Source organism: Malania oleifera, chromosome 2 (assembly GCF_029873635.1).
Source record: "Malania oleifera isolate guangnan ecotype guangnan chromosome 2, ASM2987363v1, whole genome shotgun sequence".
NCBI lineage: Eukaryota > Viridiplantae > Streptophyta > Magnoliopsida > Santalales > Ximeniaceae > Malania > Malania oleifera.
In genome coordinates this window covers 45,532,209-45,539,234 of record NC_080418.1, presented here as the reverse complement: position 1 = coordinate 45,539,234, position 7,026 = coordinate 45,532,209, and the positions used below count along the sequence as shown (strand labels likewise).

The following is a 7,026-nucleotide window of genomic DNA, read 5'->3' as shown; positions in this document are numbered from 1 at the left end:
ATTTAAAAAAATCATGAAAAAAACTCCTCGCTGAAGAGTGAAGAGAGCCGAAGTGAAGTTTTGGAAAGTGCTTTCATGTGTTGGGTTAATGCACTTTGGCGTTTCCCGATGCACCAGGAGCAGCCCAGACTAGACCCTTCCACTCCCTCTGCCATCCCTGTACGTTAGCCACCCCCAAAGAAAAATAATTTATTATTACTTCTTTGTTAAATATATATGGGTTTTCTCTTTTTATTTTACTCATTTTTTAAATGTATATATATTGAGTTATTAAAATATTTATTTTTTTAATAAGATGTGGTAACCTGCCCTGCCTCTTTCTTGCCTTCCCAAGAAAAGTCAGCATTTACTCAGTTGATGGAAAAGAAAGCAGTTAATTCGAGAAGAAAGATAAAACAATCCTACCCATCCCCCGACCCATGCAGAAGCAAATGAAAGGGAGAGAAAAAGGCGCATTGTCAGATGCTCAAAACCTAAAACTTCTCGAGTCACTTCCAATACATTTAAAAAGATTGAAAACCTTTTTATCCCTTGGGAGGCCCAGTGGGATTGAGCTACATATTAATGGCCATCCCCTTTCCTAAGCCTTCACTTCTTTCCAACTCCTAGGTCCAAAGCTTCCAACATGGAAGTTCTATGATCCAAATACTGGGCATCCACAAGAAGATTTGTATAACTAAGCTTCATAAGCTATTTTATCTTATTTTATTTTGTTGCCCTTGATGGTACAATATTGGAAGGCTGATTTTCGAGAAATGGATCCATTTTGATTATCCATACTTGGATCTCTTGTAAGGCATCTGGATCAATAGCCATGACTAGTTTCCATTTCCCAAAGTTATAGTAATGAATTGCCATTCATCAGCCCATGCTTGTTAATATGATATGCATTTATCTATCTTTTTCATTCTCAAAAACCAAGAAAAACAAATAAATAAAAAATAAAAAATAGAAAGAAGCTATAAACAAATTATATTTCTTTAATTTGCGCAGATGCTAGAGAACTTCAGAAAAATTAGACAACCAAAATCCAGAACGTGATATAGAATCCATCCCCATTGTCTCCAACTCGCCACCGATGGCAATGACCCAACTCAATCGAGTTTTCTCCCATTTTATAATTAAAAATAAATAAAATATCAAATAATACTTTGATTGGGAAAAATTTTTTCAAACTAATACTCACGTAATCTCGCAACTTGATGCTGCAAGATTTAAACTAATGGGCCACTGGGAAGGTGACGCGTGGCACGGAAGGAAGAAAATCTCGCAGCTTGGTGCTACGAGATTTAAATCGAATAGCCAACGGGAAGGTGACACGTGGCGGAGGGGAGCAAATCTCGCAGCACCAAGCTGTGAGATTTCAAGGAGCCGACCTTGCCGTCACCAGCGCCGTTAGTTCAAGCCTCTGCAACTCCAACGACAACCCACTCCTCTCGGCAACTCGCAGCAACAATAGCCGCTGCTGTCGCTCTCTGCTTCGCAACCGCAATCACCAACACTACCACAACCCCGTGCTCCACTCGCCCAGCCTCCCTTGCGGCAACTTCACCACCTCACCCAACGAACCAGTAGATTCAGCCACGACACCACACAACTGCAAACAACTTCGGCAACCATCGTCACTGTCATCGTCGTCATTATCAACTCCGGATCACACCAGAAAACCGACACAACCACCACGCATAACCACCTCAGGCAACCTCCCCATCCTTACCCTGCAACACCTCTTGAAGCAGAACCAGTCCTCGCCGCCACCGTCACCAACACCCCTTGCCGTCGTCGCTCACCATCCTTGCCGACACCGTCGCCCACGCTGCTCGTATCTTTTTTCGTCACCGTCGCATTCTAGCCTTCTCCCCCTCGCAGCAACCTATATCTAACTACCCGCCTCCCCCAGCATCCAGGTAAGTTCCCTGCATAACTCAATCAGCGGAAAGGTGACGCTGGCTTTTGCCCTTAAATCTCGCAGCTTGGAGCTGCGAGATTTTCTCCCCTTACGCGTCACGTGTCAACTTCTCGTTGGCTGCGAGATTTGGTTCTTTCCTTGCCACACGTCGTCTTTCCAGCAGCCCATTAGTTTAAATCTTGTAGCATCAAGCTAAAGAGATTACATGAGCATTACTTTAAGAAAATTTTTCCCAACCAAAGTATTATGTGATATTTTATTTATTTTTAATAATAAAATGGGAAAAAACTCCAACTCAATTCACACATAAAACAAATCTAGCATCAAGCAGGGATGGCAGAAGGAGTGGCTAACTTACAGGGTTGGCAGAGGGAGTGGAAGGGTCTAGTCTAGGCCTGCTCCTAGTGCATCAGGAAACGTCAAAGCACATTAACCCAATACATGAAAGCACTTTCCAAAACTTCACTTCCGCTCACTTCACTCTTCAGTGAAGAGTTTTTCCTGATTTAATTTTTTTTTAAATATATATATTAAATAATATCTTTTTAAGAGAATAATTCTCCAAGTGACACGTGGCAAATTTCGCTACTTGAAATAACGAGATTTGTTTAAATCTCACTATTTCAAGTAGCGAGATTACGTCAAAATTATTTCAGGAATTATTTTTTTTAAAAAAATATTATTTAATATACTTTTAAAAAAATAAATAAATAAATCGAGAAAAAACTCGTACATCTTAGCTTTTGGACCTCTCTCACAATCTCCAAGTGTCTATGCCTTCTAATGTCTTAGAAGGCTTGGAGGCTCTTATTTGCCGAAGGGTCGAAAACTCGAAGCATCTTCCTTGTGTTGATTAGATTTGTAGTTGGAAAAATATTTTTGTATTTTGCGTGGGAGCCTTGGAACATTTTTTGATGGCTGATGAGTGGTGAACGTTCTTGAGTTTCCGTTTTTCTGATAATCGAGCATGAATAATGCTTATTACCTCAATACGTTTCACTTCAAGGGAAAAATATGCCTATATATATATATATATATATATATATATATATATATTTTATATATTAATTAACTGACATTATTTTGTATCCTGATTTCCGTATTCCCATGTCAGGATCATGTTGTATCCATATTCCTCATTGATATTGGTGCCTTCTGTATCTGCTCTCTATGGGGTTTTATTTGTTTTGGGATTTTTTTTTCTTTTTCTCCTTATTTTTATTTTTTCTGCTTCTTTTGCTGCAGGCTAGTGTGTTTTTTGATCCTGTATTAACAAAGACACCTTCATTTCATCTTTTTATTCATCATTTTACCATAATGGAATTACTTATGCCAATTGGGAAAAAAATGATCCATTCAATAATCAGGACATTTGCATCATTAACTAGAGTTTCAATTTTTTTAAATTAAAGTATGAAAAGGTGTCGTTGGCCACTCAGATGATCCTACCATATATGCATGTAAAGCGGTATTCAAGCATCAAGGTTGGTTCTCTATCAACCCAAATTCATGAACTTCCAGAGTCTTTTGTTAGATACCTTCTAGATGACTCAGGACCCTTCCTTCTTCCCCTTTCCATCTCAAATGATGATGCCCTGCCTAATAGAATCCACAACCCTTTGGATGAGGAAGATTTTCAAGTATCTGAAGGATCTGAAGATGAATAAGAGAAATCATTATCACCTCCTTTTCCAAACCTTGAATTGATGGTTAAAAACTCAATCAACTCACTTGGTGGTGCAATTTTCCGTAAACTGAATTGGAGTGCACCAAAGGACTCAGCTTGGATTAGCACTAACCCTCTGATGCTCCTCTTTCAGCGAGATTGTGCTCTTGTTGCAGTCATATGATTCATTGGTACATGATCTATGCCATGCATATGATGTTTATATTGATGGAACATCATCAAGGCCTGCAAGTTTCTAACTTGCCCTTCGCAAGTGGTATCCATTGCTTTTTGCCCAAAAATGGAGTTTCGCTGCTTTGTATGGGGGAAGAAATTGATTGGAATTTCTCAGTGTGAGATCACTGGGTTTTATCCAGCACTTGTTGAAAATAAAAATGTTATTGAAGCATTGATTTGGGAATTTTTTGTTGATAACGTGAGGTTTAGATTTGAATTGGAAAATTATGTATTTGATGTCTATGTCACAAACGATAAGCGGGTAAAGTTCGTTGATTTTAACCTTTGGAGCGCGGTGCCCTCACACTGTCGTTGCTATTTGATTGGGAAGAATTGGGGCAAAAATTTAGGGAAGAGAGGGATGATCTGGAGTCTAGAATTGTTGAGAGCCAATGCGATGTTTGATCAGGTTTGAAGACAGCAGTTCCGTATGATCACTTCGATACCAGTTCAGATAAGTGGTTGGGACCAGTTCTTTAGAAAGGCCGAGGAGGAGTTGCAACAGCAAATCAGGTCTCCTGAAGCAGGAGCATGAGAATTTAGTCTTTCATTTTTTAGCTAAGTAATTGCTGTTCTTTTCACCACATTTTGTTTTAGACATTTCCTTCTCAATGACAGGTCAGAAGTTTGATAAGACATGATTCTATGCATTGGCGATGCATTTTATTTTGTTTGGAATTTTATGTCATGCATGGCCTTTGTTTCTCTCATTGTTGGCGAGTTTCTTGGGCATTTATTTAGAAAGTTGTCTTTTCTCAGTCAATACTAAGCATTTTCCTTCCTAGTAGCTAATAGGAATCTGAATCTTGTTGTTTCTGTGACAACTTTTATTACTTTGAGCTAGCTTGATTATTATGAAGCTTTATTCCTTCAACTATCACATGGAATATACTACTACTTCTGCAATGATCCTGTTGACTGTAGCCTAATCAGCTTGAGATGGTAATAGTTGGCTGATATTCTGCTTGAAGAATGAAAATTGCTGCAATAAGAACTCTATTTATTTACTGACATTTTAAAATTGACTTGTTAATAGATTTTTGTTATTCGTTCAAGATAGAATTCATTAAAGGGAACCAAGGAGGTGCCTATGACGTACAAAACAGTTTCAAAAGAGAAATAAACTGTACTACATGGTGTCAAAGAATTCAAGAGCTGTATTGGCTTGTAAAGGTAACTTGGAGCCTTCCAATAATGAAGAAACATGACACTGGTTTTAATGCTCGTTTCCTTGATATTCTTTGTTCAGTTATTTTTGTTTGTATTTGGATGACATTAACCCCCATAATTTTTCTCATCATTCTTAATAAAGTCTTTTGTTTATCCGAAAAAATGTCATGGGGCAATATGATCTCTTTAGCCTCTTTACAGTGTTCTGCTTGTGTAGCCTTCCGAGAAGCATCATTGTTTGATAAAAGTAGAATGATTTCTAATCTTTATTATTTTAGTTTTCTCTATTTTTTAGGAGGATTTCCTTTTTTCTACATTGTGCTTCTCTTTTTCTTCAATATAGTGTTTGGGGGGCTAGCAATGGTGTTGGTATATGGAAGTTGTTTTCCAAGCAGCATATTTGTGAGGGTGAATCTGATTATGGTTTCCCACATTATATACTTATGAGAATGGGTCTTCGAATTTTTTTTGCTGGACACTTGGACTTGAAGGCTTGGGAATTATAGTAATATAGTTGATTGAATGGATAAGGAAGATTGTCATGTCATGAACAAGAGGCCTAAAAGTGATTGATGATCTATTCTACATATGATTCTTGAACTTCTGACGTCTTGTCTTGATGCATGCTCTGGGAGCACATGAGCCTCGCGGGGTTTGGGGCAGAGTATGTGGTCTTTTCTCGGGTTTGGCATGCCCTTCTGCCCGAGGAAATTCCCTCTCTTGGTGTCCTTTGGCCCAGTTGCGTCTGCCAAGCTTCCCTCTCTGTAGGATCGTCTATTGTTGGTTGGTATGGCACTCTCGTTGCAATTTACCTGCTCCCAGATCTGACTCTGAGTTTTTTCCGGTTTTATCCTTTTTTTTTTCTTAATATATTGAGGAAAATATTTCTTGAATAATCCTAACGTAATCTCACTACTTTGAGTAGCGAGATTTGCCACGTGTATTTCCTACAAAAAAATATATTATTTAATATATATTTTTTAAAAAATGATAAATCTGGAAATAAATATTATTTAATATATTTTAAAAAAATGATAAATCAAGAAATAAATTTTTCTACATAATAAATTTAGCATTTATTATTAATTTTGAGTAATTAGTATTTATAAATCGGGAACGTTTTGAGAAACTTTCTATACCCGTCCTACGATTGGAAAATTTATATATATAAAAATTATTTGAAATTAGCTGTTGACTGCGGACAAGGCAGTATTTACGACGATTCAAAATAAATTTTATTTTAAGAAAACACTTGCGTCTCTCCCCTTTTTATATTTATTATTTTAAGAAATAATAATAAAAAGTTCTGAAGATTTATTCAAATTTTAAAATACAAAATCATTTATAAAGTTATTATATACTCTATATATATATATATATATATATTACACTATTTTAAAATTTTTTAAAATATCCATATAATTATCTATAATTCTTACCTTGTATGCATTGCTTTGGTTCTTTAATTTTTTTTAAAAAAAATCCCAAAAACTGATAATTTAATTGAATTAAAATATGTATGGGTCTTTTGAAACATCTCAAGTGACGCCAAACCGCATAATTAATCTCAATAATTAGAATTTAAACTATGGTATCATTTTTATTTTTTTATATTCATTTTTGTACAGTGAAGAAACAGTTTATCACAAAAAAAATCTAGTATTGAATAAATATTGAAATTACTGCTCATAACTTTGCAGTCTTAATAATAAGTATTTTTCTTAATTGATATTGATATTAAAAAAATCTTATATTGAATAAATATTAAAGTAATTTTTTTTGTTGTGTCAATATATATATATTAATTTCTGGTACAATTAAAATTGGTAATTTAAATAAAGTTTAAATTTTCAATTTATTATGCAATAAATTCTTTTAATATATATTTTTAAAAAATGATAAATCGGGAAATAAATTATTCTGCGTAATAAATTGGGAAATAATTTATTTTCCGATTTATCATTTTAAAAAATATATATATTAAATAATATTTATTTTTTGATTTATCATTTAAAAATATATATATTAAATAATATTTTTTTGT

General features: G+C 35.3%; 1 pseudogene; it reads left to right on the top strand.

Moving 5' to 3' along the window:
- The first annotated feature begins 357 nt into the window (after positions 1–357).
- LOC131149783 (uncharacterized) lies at positions 358–4,347 on the top strand (annotated as a pseudogene).
- The last annotated feature ends 2,679 nt before the right edge of the window (positions 4,348–7,026 follow it).